The sequence below is a fragment of the Hylobates moloch genome, unplaced genomic scaffold (assembly GCF_009828535.3).
Source record: "Hylobates moloch isolate HMO894 unplaced genomic scaffold, HMol_V3 SCAFFOLD_14, whole genome shotgun sequence".
Lineage (NCBI taxonomy): Eukaryota > Metazoa > Chordata > Mammalia > Primates > Hylobatidae > Hylobates > Hylobates moloch.
The window spans coordinates 59,083,617-59,100,527 of NW_026652289.1; positions in this window are offsets into that span (position 1 = coordinate 59,083,617).

Sequence of the window (16,911 nt, forward strand, 5' to 3'; positions counted from 1 at the left end):
TACTATGTGAAATGAATCTCAAGAAAACATCTCTCCTCCCCCCAAACTCTATCATTGTTCTACTCCTCAATTTTAGTATTACTACTGTAATGATAATATTATAGCTACTACATAATAAGATTAAACATTTAAACCATCTAACAAATCACCCATAAGCTTACCCACATCATGCAATCAACAGTCTTCTCTCTTTACTCTCTTTTTGTTTTTTTTTGTTTGTTTGTTTGTTTGCACATTACCTCCCAAAGGTAGAATTTTCACAGACATGACCCTAGCATGCATGTCAGGTTGCAATTTGCTGTTTGATCTTGCCTGCCATTTTTTCATGTGTAAGCAATATTTTCTAGGCTCACGTTTCCCACTCATGACCTTCAACCCCTTCCAAAGCTCTACCCAATTATGACTCAAGGAATTCCCATTTTTCCCTCCTCTATTCTCCAGCTCTCCTTTGGAGTGCCACTTGCAGAGCTGCCTGGGGGGTGCCTCACTGCTGTCCACAGGGCCCACTGACAAACCAGGCAGTCGCCTTTCCCCAGGCATGGCCACCCCTGTGGCCACCCCTGTGGCACCCTGCCACTTCTGTGTGAGTGTTCCGCCCATGCCCATCACCCATCACACACTCTGCTGGGCACCACACACTGCCTCCCCAGGTACTGACGTTTCCTCAGAGTGCTCTTGGCCTTTCCAAGGACCACAGCTCTCATTTACCTCCTTGAACACCCAGCACATAACACGGAACATAACACATAGCAGATGCTAAAAAATATTGGATGAACAAATGAGTGAATAAATAAACTAATGCTTTGTGGATGGACAAAGGAGCCATAAGTTCCCCTGGCCTCCTCTTTCTGCACATGCTTCTTCCCCCACAGCGCTCTGCCACCCTTGCCAGTGTATATGCTTTGAGGACTCATTCCCTAAACATCCACCTCAGGGCCTACCACCTGCACACACAAGAAGGGCCAGGCTGTAGGGACTGGGAGTTGGTTCAGTTTATGTTGTCTTGAATCAGAGAAAGGAGCATCCCAGGACTTTTCCCACCGTCAGCTGTTCCCTCCCACTCTTTCCTGTCTGAGCTCTGGCTCTCCTCCCCATCTTGCCATGAATTCTTCCCATCACATCAGGGCATCTCCCTTCTCTTGCTCACTTAAAATAAGTAGTGAGCACCTGCTGTGTCTCAGATGCAGACACATCAGAGGAATCACTGTCCTCAAGGAGCTCACAGTCTGGCAGGTCACTGAGATGAAAATAAATGCAGTAATATGATCTTATGGAGGAGAAGGCTGAGGAGCCTCGCCACAGAGCATAAATGGCATCTCCAGCTGTGCACATGAGTAGTTTACATGCCATGTGGGCTGAGGTCCCTCAGTGGCCTGCAGTGGGGTCTGATGTTCTAGTTTCAAGGTGTCCCTTTGGGTTAAGCATTGCCCTCTTCTTGCTACTGCTTTCAAAGGTGAATCCCCACCTTCACATCCCTCAGACTCTGGGATATGAAGCTTTCCACCCTCTCCGGAAGGGTTAGGGTTGCACTAGAGCATAAGCTTGCTGGCAGCTGGGGAAGGAGTATTATTGTGAGGCAGACATAGGAAGACAGCTTGGAGGCTCCAATGACCCACTTCCCCATGGTGAAGGTCAGCTTTTCAGAGGGTGAACCAGAGGCAATGGCTGACAAACTCAGGTCGCCTTATGACTTTATGCCCTGAAAGATGTCAGAAGCCTCATTCCTGAACCATCAGCAGAACTTTGAACCTGTAAGGGAACCTAGAGCTCTCTCTGTTTGGACCTGCTCACTTTTACAGCTAGGGAAACTGAGCCCAAAGAAAAGAAAAAATGAGGGTCTCTCCCTTAAGATTCCCTTAATCGTGCATTGACTCCTGTTTTGCAAAATGACACTGGAACATGTATACCTCCCTTGATCAAATCATTCCACTTTGAGAATCTATCTAAGGAAATAATTCTGAGCACAGAAAAAGCTTTGGGCACCAAGAGAGGTTCATGATAGCATCATTCAAACAAAAAGCGCAAAATGAAGAGGGAACGGGCCAAGTAATTCTCCTCGATGGGAAACAAGTTGCAGTCTCTCCACTAAAAATTATAACTCAGTCCAGCTTTTTAATAAGTGGGAAAATTCTAGTATGATATTAGAGTGGGGGTTGATGCAAATTTTTAGGTGAGCCTATGTGAAAAAAGCAACTGCATAGAACCGAGAGTGAAAAGAAAAAAGTTGGTTTTCCTGTGTGTTCTACTTGTTCTTTGTGTATTTTTAAGCAGTTATTATAGGTAGGGAGGTTATAAAAGAATATCCTGAAAGAGACTTTCATATTGGAAAAAACTAAAATTCTGTTTTTCATTTTTATTTTATTTTTTGTGTGTGACAGGGTCTCTCTCTCTCTCTCTGTTGCCCAGATTGGAGGGCAGTGGCACAATCACAGCTCACAATAGCTTCCAACTCCTGGGTTCAAGCAATCCTACCACCTCAGCCTCCCAAGTAGCTGGGACTACAGACACATGCCACCATGCCCAGCTAATTTTTTTTTTAATAAGATACAAGGTCTCACTATGTTGCCCAGGCTGGTCTCAAACTCCTGGCCTCAAGTGATCCTTTGACCTCAGCTTCCCAAAGTGTTGAGATTATAGGCATGAGCCACAACACTCCGTCAAAAATTTGATTTTTAAATGATGATATTGAGGAGCCAACTCACCAGGAAAGGAAAGGTAGTTGCTAGCAGCTGGGGCAGCCTGTCACAATTAGTACAAAGGCCACTATCAGAGCCACTCTTTCCTCAAATGATCCCTTAGGACTTCTGCTAGACCACCAAGTATTCCCTGGGATATAATCACCCCAAAAGATTTACCAAGCATTTACTGGCACTAACAGTGGTAGGCACTGTTTTGGTTGCTGGGGATACAGAAGTAAACAAGGCAGATGGGGTCCCTGCTGTCACGGAGCACACCGTTTAGTGAGGGAGGCATTAAATGATTCTGACCATAATTATTATGAACTATGACAGAATTACAAGGAGTCCCCTATCAACTGGGATTGGGTTTGGTTGCCAGTAACAGAAATCCACTATAGTGATGAAAACAAATGAAGGCTTTATCTCTTTCATAAAACAAGTCTAGAAAAGGGCAGCCCAGGGTGGGAACGATGGCTCCCACAAAGTCCTCAGGGTTTCCTGTCTTTCTGCATTCATATGCTTAGCGCACAAGCCCAAAATAGGTGCTGTAGCTCCAGCCATCACATTTGTGTTCTGGGTAAAATGAAGGAAAGGTCTAAAGAACAAAATGCAAAGAGAAAAAAAGGAGTTGACTCCTTCTCAATTTCCTGGAAGGCTTACTCAGCAACTTCCTAGCTGCCAGGAAGGCTGTGAAATGTGGTCTTTTAACTGTACATGTTTCTTCCTCGTTAAATCAGGAGTTGTTATGAAAGAAGAAGGTAATCATGGATGTCAGGAAGGAACCAGAAATCTCTGCCCCAGATGATGTAAGAATGAAGCACAGGGGGATTGATTCAACCAAGTCAAGGTTGGGAGTCATGGCTGTGAGAGCTCAGCTGAGGCCCGAAGGCTACATGAGATCCAGACAAGCAGAGGGGTTGGGAAGAATTCTAGGCAGAAGACAACTCTGATGTGAGCTCAACAGGGCAGCAGAGAGAGCCATGGAGTGGGTCAGGAGACCTGGCTATAAGTCCGGGCTCTGCAGGAACATCATGTTCCTTTCAGAGCTTCTCCAGCTGTAAAGTGAGAACTCTGCACTCAGATCCTGTGAAATATTTATTAGGACCTCTGCTAGGCTATGCTGGGGCAGGGAGAGGGCACAGCACTTTATGCCACAGCCCCATTCTCTTAGGGCTTACAGACAAGATGGAGAGAGGAAACTCATACTGTTTGGAAGCTGTAAGGAGAGAACTGGATCAGGCACAGAAACCAAGCCCCCATGGAGGGTTCAGAGTTCATATCTGGACACCATCAGGGTCAGACATGGCCTTGTATCCACCTAGGATGTTCCACTGCTGGGCCAGCATTCTCCCTGCGGGCACAGAGGAAATGGTTGCACACATCCCTGAAGGCCTCTTCTTGGATGTGATTCTTGATGAAGCCGCATTGTGGGGCTGCAATGGTGGTGGGGGAATGGGGGGAACCATCACTTACCAAGCACGCTCTGCATGTTCATTTTCACAACTGCTCCGTCAGATAGGCAGTCATTATTCCCATTTCACAAATGAGGAAGCCGAGGCTCAGGGAGCTAAAGCGACTTGTCCGCATGATGATTCTGAGTGACTGTGAAATATTTATTAGGACCTCTGCTAGGCTATGCTGGGGCAGGGAGAGGGCACGGCACTTTATGCCACAGCCTCATTCTCTTAGGGCTTACAGACAAGATGGAGAGAGGAAACTCATACTGTTTGGAAGCTGCATGGAGTCCTCGGAAAGCCCCAAAGCCTGTGACTACGGAACTTCAGCCAAGCATCCCCTTGGGGCTGTTTCCTCACTGTAAAATGAAGTCACCTTATCTGTGCTAATGACAGTTGTCACAGCTCCCATGCATCCAGCACCTACCACGTGCAGGTGCCTTCCCCTCCGCATTGTTTCATCTCCACGACAACCCGGTACAGTCAGTCCCAAGTTTACAGACAAGGATTGGACCCAAGTCCCTCTGTGGCTCTGACCACCACCAGGGCCTGCCTCTTGAAGATTCAGAGAAGACCATTCCCTGTGCCAGGGTGGACATCGCCCCCACTTCCCCTTGTCCTGGCCGGGCATCCAGAGCAGGGCGGGCATGCAGACGTGCCCCTGGCTAGTGGACCAGCCGCGGGAAGTCACCAAAGGAAGCCTGTCACATTATTACTATTCAGGTCAAAACACCTCCCTGTGTTTAGACAAATTACAATCCGTAATTAGTTGCCATCACAGTGGAACAAGCCCACTGTGGTTTCAAAATCACAGTGACTGCTTTATTTAGCTACAGCGGTTGCAGCCAGGGACCACTGGGTTCTGCATCAAAGAAAATGTCTGGGCTTTGGCTTTCTAAACTTCTCTTAGCGAGTCCCCTCCCAGCTCCACATGCACACCCCTGGCCTCCACTCTATGCCACAGTCTTAAGCCAGGGTCCCCACACCCATCCTTAAACTCTGAGTTCTAGAGTTTGTCCTTCCCTCTCTGTGCTTCCAAACCTATCCATCCTTTAAAGCCTAGCCTGGGGTCTCCTCCTCCAGGAAGGCCTCCCTGACTATCCCAGACCCACCAGCCTCTCTCACTTCTCCACCCACTTTGCTTTTCCATGCATTGGCTCACTAGCTCTCATATGGGGGCTGGAAAGAGAGAAGGAAGGGAAGGTAGACTGTGGAATAGGAGAGAGAAAGATGTGCCACAACGCCAGCCTTGGCGCTGCATTCCCGTGCTCTAGGGAAGAGGGAACCGGGGGAAGGGGAGGGAGGGCTGATAGAGCCAGGCCAGAGGATGCTGCCGGCTCTGGTGTGGGAGGGTCTTGGCAGAGCTGGAGCTCTACATTCCGGATGATTGTGGAGGAGAGGCTGGAGGTGTGGCATTGGGCAAAACCAGGTTCTTTCATGCGAATCTGAGCTAAGAGTGATTGGCTATCAAAGACCCCTGATTGGCTTTGCAAAGCCAGGACTTCCAGAACACGGAGGGGCAAGGACACAGGGTTCACAAGGTGCTAGGACACACTCAGCAGCTCCCTCACCAAACATTAGAAGAAATGTTGGATTTTTCTTAAGAAAGCACAACTCCATGTATTTCCACTCAACAGACATTTTAAACAGGAATCTAGTGATGACATTGAATATGCAGAGCTTAGGATCCTTGCTACTCTGAGAGATGGGTCCACAGTCAGCCTGGCCCACAGAGGCTAGGGACAGGCAGCCCAGAGCGGAGCGTCCCAAGAGAAGCTGATGCTTCCAAGAGATGTTTCCTTCTCTCCCCGTTGCCTAGAGAGTGGCCTCTCCCACACTGCCGTCTCTCAGGCTTTCAGGCCCAGGACTCCCAGCCCAGGCTCCAGGACAGACACCCCTAGAATGATGGGGTGATTTCGGAAATCAGGCATTCTGTTTTAGTCTGCTGGGGCTGCCATAACAAAATACTGCAGAATACTGGGCAGCTGAAACAACAGAAATTTGTTTTTTCCCAATTCTGAAAGCTGGAAGTCCAAAATCAAGGTTCCAGTGGATTCCATTTCTGGGGAGGTGCCTTTTCCTGGCCTGTATACAGCTGCCTCCTCCCTGTGTTCTCACACGGCCTCTCCTTGCCATGAGCACACATGGATAGAGGGAGAGATTGCTACTTACAAAGGCACCAGTTCCATCAGGTCAGGGCCTGACCCTTATGGCTTTATTTAATGTTAATTATTCCCTTAAAGGCCCCATCTCCAATTACAGTCACACTGAGGGTTAGGGCTTCAACATATGAATTTTGAGGGGACATAAACATTCAACCCATAACATTCCAACCTCTATCTTATCATAAACCCCTTCACAACCTTCCTGGTAGAGTAGCAGTCCAGGGACAAGATTATTATCCCATGCAACAGATGAGAAAACTGAGACACCCGAGGAATGGGCCACTTTGCACCCACTTTGCAGATGAAGACATTGAGTCTCAGTTAAATTAGTTAACTTGCCAGAGGTCATCTGCAGAGTTTTCTGTTCAAGAGACCATGGTGGTCTGATGAAAAAGTTAATAAGAAAAATAATTAACATTTACTAGGTACAACTATATGAATAGGTGCAGATGTAAGTGAAGACTACTAAGAGGGAAAATCTAGAAATTAAAAAAAGTACCACACATTCCAAAGCATATGAAAACATTTGGCATCAGTCTGCTTTTCTGAATTGCCTGTTCATGGATAGGTATAGGCGTAAGGTTAGGTAGATAGACATAGAGATAGAAATAAATAAGAAATGTAGGGAAATCAAGGGTTAAAATAACTCAAGATCTTAAACTACTGGTTTGGAGTGACTACACATTTTATCCACCTATGTGCCGGCTATAAGATGCTTCTAAACTAAGCTTCAGAGTCTAAAATCTAATAAACAAATAAATAGATCTCTTCACCTAGAAATGCTATTTCAATGTCTATTACAACTTAAATTAAAATGATAAATAATAACAATAAGTAGATATAAGTCCTAGATCACAAACTCAGGTTTGCAAGAAATGTCCCTTTCTTTCATTCCACTAATCACCCCAGTGCATGGTCTTGAACCCCCTTAGGACTAAGTTCTGGGCCTCCACTCCATCAAAAATCTACTATCATTGCTGATGTCTGTTCATAAGAAAACACAGGGCCAGGTTTGAAAAAAACAAATTTTGAGAAGATAGAAACTGCATCTGAAAGCCTTACTTAAAAAGTAGAGAAGAGGCAGATTCAGGGGCAGAGGCTGAGAGATGGGGCAAGTCTATCCTTTCTATATAAAATACTGAGTGCTGGAGTTGGGCTCAGCATCTGAACTTTGACACTCATGCAAAACTCTATAACCAGAACTTCTGTGCAAAGCCACAGGGAAACCGAAATTTAGAAAACAAATCCTTAGTCTTATGGCAAATTAGTCATTCAGTGAATTGATCGTTTGGCAAATTGGCTGTTAGCAAATTGATTTTGGGTGTTTAGGCCTGCTCCCGGAAGGCTATCCACTAGCCAGTGAAGTGTGAGGAGCCTGATGGGTGGAAACACTTCCCAGAGCAGGCCTCTCTCCGTTGCCAGTCAGGAGGGGGGCCTCCAGGCTCAGTGGAGCCTCAGGAGGGTTCATAGGAAGCACCCTTTGCCCACAGTCAGTTGTCAGGAAGTCCTACAGAGTGTGACTTCCACAGCTGTGCAGAAGCAGAGCTAACACATGCTCTATTCCAGGGGCTACGTTAGGATCTTTACATTTAAGAATTTGTACCAAAAACTGAAGCTCAGAAGCAAAAGACAGCTCCCCTCTGATCCATACAAGTAGAGGGTAGCAGGCCATAATCTGCCTGACTGCAGAGGTCATGAAACGTCCCCCCATCATGTTGCCTCGAGCACACACCAATAGCTGCTGTTTCTATTAGGCTCTATGGTTGGCTATGCCCAGGAGGTGTCCCTTTGGGGTTTAACAAACATCCTGAATATGAGATTATAAAGCCAACTGTACAAGTGAGGAAACGGAGCTCAGGGAGTTGATGCGCAGATTCTGCAGGTAGCCCTCATCAACAGATTCCTGTGTATCTTCCCAGAATAAAAAAATGGAGCCTCTCCTGAGATAAATGTGCATAAGCTTTTAAAAGAAATTCATAAATGGATTTGGATTCATACTAACACATTCTTCTCTGCACCTTGCTTTTTTCGTTTATTAAACCATCACTTAAATTTTTTTAACAACTGTAATACATTCTATAGTATGAAAGTACCATAATATATTTAGTACATATCGGTAATATGCTTAATTGCTATTAATATAAACATTATGTATTGATCCTATTGTATAACCACTTTTACTGAGGAATATTTCAGTTGTTTCTAGATTTTTGCTATTGTGTTAGGTTTTCTATAACGTTTCCAAAGAATATATCCCAAAGATTTTGTGAATCTCTAAATTTACTAATACCAGCATGGTGTAGTTTGAAAGTCCCTCCAGAACTCTCATTGAAATTTAAATGCCATCATGACAGTATTAAAAGGTGGGATAATTAAGAGGTGATTAATTCAGGAGGCCTTCACCCTCATGAGTGGATTAATGTTATTATCGTGAGAAAGGGTTCATTGCTGCAAGCGTGGGTTGTTATAAAAGTGAGTTCAGCTCTCTTTTGCTCTCCTGGGCTTTTGTGCCCTTCTGCCTTCTACCACGAGACGACACAGCAAGAAGGCCCTTGCAAGATGCCAACCCCTCAACCTTGGCCTTCCCAGACTCCTGAACTGTAATGAATAAATTTATTTTCTTTATAAATTACCCAGTCTGTGGTATTCTGTCATAGCAGCAGCAAATGGACTAAGACATAGTATCACACATAACTTATCTCATATGGTAACATATATATATTTTATTTCAGATATATATATATACCTGAAAATTATGACCAGGCATAGTGGCTCACACCTGTAATCCCAGCACCTTGGGAGGCCAAGGCAGGTAGATCACCTGAGTTCAGGAGTTCAAGACCAGCCTGGCCAACATGGTGAAACCCCATCTCTACTAAAAATACAAAAATTAGTCAGGGTTGTGTTGTGCACCTGTAATCCCAGCTACTCAGGAAGCTGAGGCAGGAGAAGTTGCTTGAACCTGGGAGATGGAGGCTGCAGTGAGCTGAGGCTGCCCCACTACACTCCAGCCTGGATGACAGAGTGAGACTCCACCTCAAAAAAAAAAAAAAAGAAAAAGAAAAAGAAAAGAAAAAGAAAAGTTTAAGTTACTTCAAGTTTCTATTTTCTGGCTTAAAATCTTCACTTTTTTATTCTCCATGGCCTCCTCCTCCATACTGCTACCCAAACCCCAGCAGTTGGCTTTCTTGGTTATTATTTCATGAGTTTGAACATTTGAGGGCAAATTGGGATGAGATAATGGTCAATGGACAAGATCCTTCCCAGGCCAAATCTCATTCCCTTTTATGAGCCTCAAACACCAACAATTCACATTCCACTTCAGCCAGTTTACAAATGGTGGTATGCAATAGACCTTGAAGTCATTTATGGGTAGTTAAACCTCAAAGCTTAATCTGAAAAATCCAACCATCGCCTGCACCCCAAAATCTTCTGCCAGGCTGCCTAAATCTGAACATCTGCAGATGCCTGCTGACAGATGGCGTGCACCTGTACAGGAACTTGCACTAGAACCATGCCCACCTTAGCGCTCCATGTTGGCTGTGGCCCAGAAGGCTAGTGGGATCACTGACAAAGACACTCATGTTTGAGGAGGGACCATCCCATTTTTTATCCACTTATTTTTTTTCAGACAGACCACATACTCTCCAAGGCTTCCTCCTATACTGATGCTTTGTGGTCCTGAAACTCAGAGTCGTTTGGGCTACAACCTTTATGAGGTGTAATAGAATAGAGTTAAGACAAGAAATTGGCAAATTCTTACCGGGATAAACCACTCAGCAGGCCGTTCAATGGAAGGAAGGATAAGCTAGGAATGCACTTTGATGGCTATCCCTCTGAGTGTACCTGTCACACCCCAGAAGCATGCTTTAGAAGAAGGAGAGAGTAGGACAGAGCCCAGCAAGGTGAGCACCATCTGAGTAACTGCATGGACCCCAGAAACACCCCCACTGTGAGCCAATGACCCAGGCAACTACTACTCACACCTGAGGCCAAACTTCTCCATCCCCTTCTTGGAAACATATGATAGCTCTGAGGACACAGGAAGGAAGAAAACACCTTTCTTCTTCCCTTCAAGGAGCCCACAGTTCAGAGACAGGCAAAGACAAAGTAGAGATCCAGACAATGCTGGGATAGAGGGGCTAGTGTTGGGGTGGGCAAAGGGGATGGAGTGAGTGGTTGATTGGTCTGGAAGTCCCCTGAAACTGCAAGTGTGATGATAGAGCAGATCAAAGCTGCTAGCTCCTGTCCTCTTCATCCAGCCTGGCACAGAAAGAATAAGTCCAGTAGGGCCTCTATGTGTGAGGGCCTGCGGCATCAGGGATTTGTAGATTTCTGGAAACTTTGCCTTTCTCTGTGCTTACTGTTTTGTTGCCTGGTGTGTTCACCTTCTCTGATTAGTCATAAGGCCCCCATTATGCAAACGGCCGGAATGCTTGTCTTTGGGAACAGTGAGGGGGGTGGTGGCATGCTGAGAGGCTTCTTTCCATCCCCCAGCCAGGCTCAGGGACAGAACCCCACCATGAGCACCATGATGGGTGAAAGGGTTAATGAGGAAGTTGCAACAGGCTGAATCCCCAGAACCTTTAGGGAGGGAAGAAGAGCAGTCGGGGACTCCCGCCTGGACATGGGGTTTAAGCAGACTCCTGGGCTTCTCCCCAACTCTCCTCCAGACCAGAGCTGTCTTATTTTATTAACAACTTAGAAACAGTGGCTACAACAGACACTCTTCACATCACCAGAAGCCTGGTACCTAATAACTGAGGGGCGTATGAATGGCACAGAAGTCACGGTACCTGCTAGATCTGATACACCTGAGTCAGATAACTGCCCGATGAGGTCAGTGATCATGAATTGACGTCAATGGAAGAAGAGGAAGAGGACATTCTCTCATGACTCTCACTTTATCTTCACCAAGCATAAAGGGTAGGTATTAAGAGTCCCCTATTACAGATAGGGAAGTTGAGTCTCGGTAAGGTTAAGCACCTTGTCCAAGTTCACCCACTCGAGTTGAATCCAAATCTTTTATACTCAGAAGGCAGCTGCATCCACTGAGCTGTCTCTGATGATGGTCTGCTAAAGCTGCCCCATGATTCTGTTGCACTCACATCTCAGGACAGTGACCTTTGTCCATGTCAATGGCCAGTGTGCCGTTGCTGCCAGACAACAGATGAGGCAGCCTCTGGAATCAACACTACAAAGCAGAAAACAACCCTTGACCCTACTCATTGTAAACTCTTCCCTACCAGAACAAAGAGGGTAGAAAATTCCTCCCATCACAGAATCCCACGCACAGAGTCTACTGATTGCAGTGCAAAATCAGGGCTAGTGATGACCCCCAGCCTAGGGCACAGATGCCCACTGACCCATCAGCTCTACCCTTCTCTTTCTTCTGCAGACAGTGGGGGCAGGGATAAAATAGTCAAAAGCAGGCTTTTGTTATGAAGTCTGTCCACTTGCTCTGCCCTGACACTTAGCATTTTGCAATTATAGCATCTAATGGATGCTTCATCATTTTTTGCTAAATTAGTACATGCGTGAATGAGAGTGAATGAAGATAACTGGCACATGTAAAGCACTTCCTACTTTTCACATCACCTCTGCATCTATTATCTCATCTTATCCTTCAGATACTCCTGTGAATGTAGTGTTGGAATTCTTGCTTTGCAGATGGAAACACTGAAGCTCAGAGAGATGATTGTTTCACACATGATAATGGCAGAGCTTGGACTAGGATCCTAGCCCAGCACTCCTACTCTGGTCCTTCTTCCCTGCGATGGCTGCTGACTTGAGAAAGCTCTCCAGCCGCCCAGTCTTGCAAAAACAGCAGCTTAGCACCAAAAGGCACGGCTTCCCTAAATGCCCAGCTCACCATCTGGAGGTGACCGGTGAGGCTGGGGCTACTGGAAAGGCCCCAGAGAAAAGGAGCTCTCTCGCCCCCAGGGAGCACTCATGTCTTTCTAAACAGACCTCAACATTTTTCCTGGGTTTGATCAGAATTTCCAGATCTGGATAAGAACTGGAAACTTCCTATCCATTACCTTTCTGATTCTGACTCACTTTGGGGGCTGGGAGGTGGGAGAGGTGAGATGCTCAAGTCCCACCTATCTTAAAAACAAAAAAGTCGCTTCAGCCCCCAAAGTGGGTCATTCTAGAAATGTTTACTGCACATGTGTTATCCCGAGCATTGAACACCCAGCACCGAGCTCAAAACCGTGCCGTCGGGAGTGGATGCAGCAGCCTGCCTCTCCTGCGTCAGTTTCACAGCCTACACCCTCTTCTGCCACTCTGCCATTGAACTCGGGCCAAGGGCACCAACGGCCTTCCTGCCAGTGGTCAGACCAAGTCCTGTCTGACTCAGTCTGTGCAGCACTCAAGCATGTTACCTGCTCCTTCTCCACAGTGCTCCTCTCAGCCTCCATCATACCCTGCCCTCCTAGCCCCTCCTATGCCAGTACCAAGGTCTTGCATAGTCCTTCTTCCTGTCTCTACGCACTGCCCTTTAATCACGTTATCTACATCACAGAGGTCCAAATGCTGCCTAATGCCGATGGTGCCCAAGTCAATTCTCCAGAAGAGATCTCTTTGCCAAACTTGACACCAAATGCTTGTTGGACGTCCTTTCCTGAGCAGCCTCGGGCATCCAAACCTTAGCATCACCAAAAGTGGATTCACATCTGCACCCTACACCATATCTGCTCCTCCTCTGCTCACAGGATTGGTGAGCAGCGAGTGGCCCCGAGCCATCAGCCACCTGAGTAGGAGACCTGGAGTCGGCCTCGCCTCCCCACTCCTCCTCTCCTCCCCCCCCTCGCCTCCTCCTCATCTCCCCCTCCTCCTCACCTCCCCCTCCTCCTCGCCTCCCCCTCCTCCTCGCCTCCCCCTCCTCCTCGCCTCCCCCCCCTCGCCTCCTCATCTCCCCCTCCTCCTCGTCTCCCCCTCCTCCTCGCCTCCCCCTCCTCCTCACCTCCCCCTCCTCCTCACCTCCCCTTCCTCCTCACCTCCCCCTCCTCCTCGCCTTGCCCTCATGGCCATCGAGTTGGGTGTCTTCCACCTGCCCGAGGTCCCTCAGAGGGCTGCCTTTACTTCTGTCACCCACCTCCTCTTCTCTTCCTGAACTAGTGCAACAGCCTCCTCTCTGGTCTCCACACCACCTACAGGATAAAGACTCCAAGGACCTCCATGACCAAAGTCTTGCCTTCTCCCCAGCCTTGTCTCCAGTCTCCTGCACTCACTCCAGTGGCCCCAAACAGTCCTGATCCCAGAAAGGACTCTGTCCTCTCACCTGCCAGCCTGCATGTGGGTGTTTCCTCAAACTGATGTGCCCTTTCCAGAAAGTCCTCTCCCAGCCCTCCACCCCCATCTAGGGAACACTTACTGTTTTTCCCCCAACTCAGCTCAAACATCGCCTCCTCTGAGAAGCGGCCCCATGCACCTCCCACAATGTTCCCATACGAGCCAGTGCAACCATCATCACGGCACTTGCCACCGTGAATTGGCAGGCCTCGGGCGCATCTCACACCTACAAAACCCAGAGCCCTGCAAGGACCATGTTCTGTGCTCACACCCCTCTGTGTGTCTAGGCCCTGGTGATCTTATGGCCAATGGTGAGCCTCAGTGAATGACTAAGTGAATGGGTAGTACAGGTAGTGGGCTTGCTGGAATAAAAAGACGTCCATCCACCAGGGACTGGAGGTGACAGCATCAACAAGTCAGGGGGAAGGAAAACAACAAAACCCATCCATCAGGCCCAGAGGTTTACAGGCAGCTAGAGAGAGACGAGTCTCTCAAGACCAATAAGCCAGGGCAGCTTGCAATGAGCTCCGCAGCGCCCTGGTGACCTCCAGAGCTCAGAGGAACAGGGTCACTGGGGCGGGGGGCGGGGGGCGGGAGGCTTAGGAAGTGGCCTCCTCCCATGCTACAACCCGACCTTCCATGAACTGAGCAGAATGGAGGTTGAAGGACTGAAGGAGATGCTTTGCTTATCCAACCAAACCCCACCCAGAAGGTGCCTCCAGAGCTCCTGGGGTTCTTGCTGGGAAGAACCTGGTGCCGCCTTTTAACCATGGAGCCCGAGTGCTGGCAGTGGTGAGGGAAAAGGGTAACAAAGGCAGCAGAAAGAGGCATCCCCACCCAGCGAACAGTCAGGTGCCAGGCAAGCGTTCCCCTCCCCACCCTAAGGTGGCTGCCTGCAGTGTCTACGTGCTTGTCTTTCTGGAAGACAGGCCCTACTAGGGCTTCAGAGTCAGGCCTGACCTCCTGCCCCCACAGGAAGGGGCCAGAGCCAAGAGCACCTAGAGAAGGCAGGAAGGGCAGAGATGCAGGTGCACAGGCAAGCTCTTCTGTTTGACTTTGGGCCAACTAGGGTTAGGAGTAATAACTTAACCTGACCTTGGTCTTCTATGATCCAGAGAAATGTAAATACTGAAACACAGGCCAAAAGTAAAGCAGCAGGTGCAGGGAATCCAGCCACTCCTGGAAAAGTGTCATGGTCCAGCTAGGGACTCCCAGTGACCCAAGCTTCCCCCACCTGTCTCCTTTACCTTACAGGTAGCGCCCTCCTCCTCCTTCCTATCCCTACCCCAGGGCCAGGCTGTCTCTGTCTTCCTGACCAGCAAAACCTGAATCTTAGGTTACAAACTCTGGAAGGGGCTCAGAGCTCGGCTGCCCCAAAACCTACTTTTGCAGAGGAGGAAACTGAGGCCCAAGGAAGCAAAAGACCTACTGCAGATCATCTGGCTTCCAGGCTCCTAGCACAAAGCTCTTTGTACTGACGAAGCTCTCAAATCCTGAAAACATCTGCTGTTAGTCCCGCCCTCTCCAGCCTCCATCCTTTCCCTTTCCCCCAAAAAACAGGGGCTGCATTTTCACAGAGTTGAAAGAGGGTGCTAAATGGGCAAAAGTATAGTGGTGGGATTTGAGGCATGGAAGAGGAAAAGCCACAGGGGATGGCCTGAAAACACTGCTGTGTGCTGAGTCAGGCTGCCTGTGCCTGTTCTCCTGTATTTTGGCTCCTAGCTTTCCTCCCCACCCCTAGGCCTGACAGATGACAATTGAAGGCGGGGCCAGCCCAAGAGAGAAAGGGCCAGAGGAAATTGTGGTGGGTGCCACGACCCTGGTCCCTAGATATGGTCTGAAGCCTACTGAGGGGTGAGTCTGCATCTTACAAACACTTGCCCACAACCACAGTGACACATAAGAGGAGCGGGCCCAGAGATCTCTGCTGTAGGTCCAAATGCTACCCTCCTACAATACCAGCAATACTGATGCCACCAACCCCCATGATGGCACCAGGATGGGGAAGGCAGAGACAGGCCTCTGGTGCCCTCTGCTGTTCAGCACTCCCATGCCACAGCCTGAAGGTTGGCACTGCGGCTGGCAGGGGGACCCAGGGAATGTCTCCAGCCCCTGTGGTTGCCCCAGCTTGTAGCAGCCCTCCATCTACTTCCCAGAAGGATCCAGGAAATGTGTGGTGCTGAAGTCCTGGCTAAGGCAATGCACCGGCCAGATCACCCAGGGTGTGGTGTAGTAACAAACAATCCCCAGCGCGAAATGGCTCCAAACAAGGCAGGTTTATTTAGCTGGACAAGCTCTGTGTCCATTATCTAAGATCCAGGTTGAGGCAGCAGCCACCACCATCTGGACTGATGCTGGCTACAGTGACTGAGAGCAAGAGACTGAGGGCCTCACACAGACAGTGAAAAACTTCCACTCACAGTTCACTGGTGGGATCTATCACACAGCCCTACCCAAGCAAAAGAGGCAGAAAGTGCAATCCCACCAGGTGCCCAGAAGTCAGGAGCTAGGGACACTGAGAGGGCACATTCCTCACTACTGATGGCTTCTGGCTCATTCTCCCTCCTGCAAGCAAAGTACCTCATCCCTCCCCAGGGAACGCAGCCCTAGATCCCCCCCAGGGGCAGCATCGTCCTCAGGTGCAGGGTCTCGGGGTGGTATGTTGGCATCCCATATCAGCAGTGAGGGGCAGTAATCCCTGCTTCACACATAGATGTGGTGCCTCTCGATCCAGTAACCTGCAACCTAAGAATCCCAGTTTTCTGCTTCCTGCTAAAATTCAGTCCTCAGTAGTACAGCCAGGGCTAGAGAGTGGCAAAAAACACACCCAGTAGGAAAGCAGGAAAATGAGAGCCACATCTCAGGGGATACTGCTCCATGGCAGCCCTGCCATCCCTGGCCAGACTTTAAGGGTCTCTGCCCTGGAGGTGGACATCGTCCTTGATTAGGCAGCTCTGGCCGCTCCCCTGGGTATCTCTCCTCATTGGTTCTTTCTGTGCCCTGCCCCCTTCCCCGTCTGCCTGGCTGCCTCAGTTTCTCCTGACTTAACACCTTGTGCTGTGTGTGGCTCTGTAATGGCCACCTCACTCTTGAGTCTCCCAGACTTCTGAGTGGCCCCAACTTAGAGTCTCAGTTCAAATTCCAGACACACAGATAGACTCCCATTTCACTGGCCTAATTGATTATTCAGAGCCAGGCACACAAGTCACAGTTATGTCCAGTTTCTGAACGGGCCGCCTGAACAGGGGACGCTGGAAAGACCCCACGCTGCCTGCACATCTGGTGGTGTGGGAGGAGAGCGTGGGCACAGCCATGAAG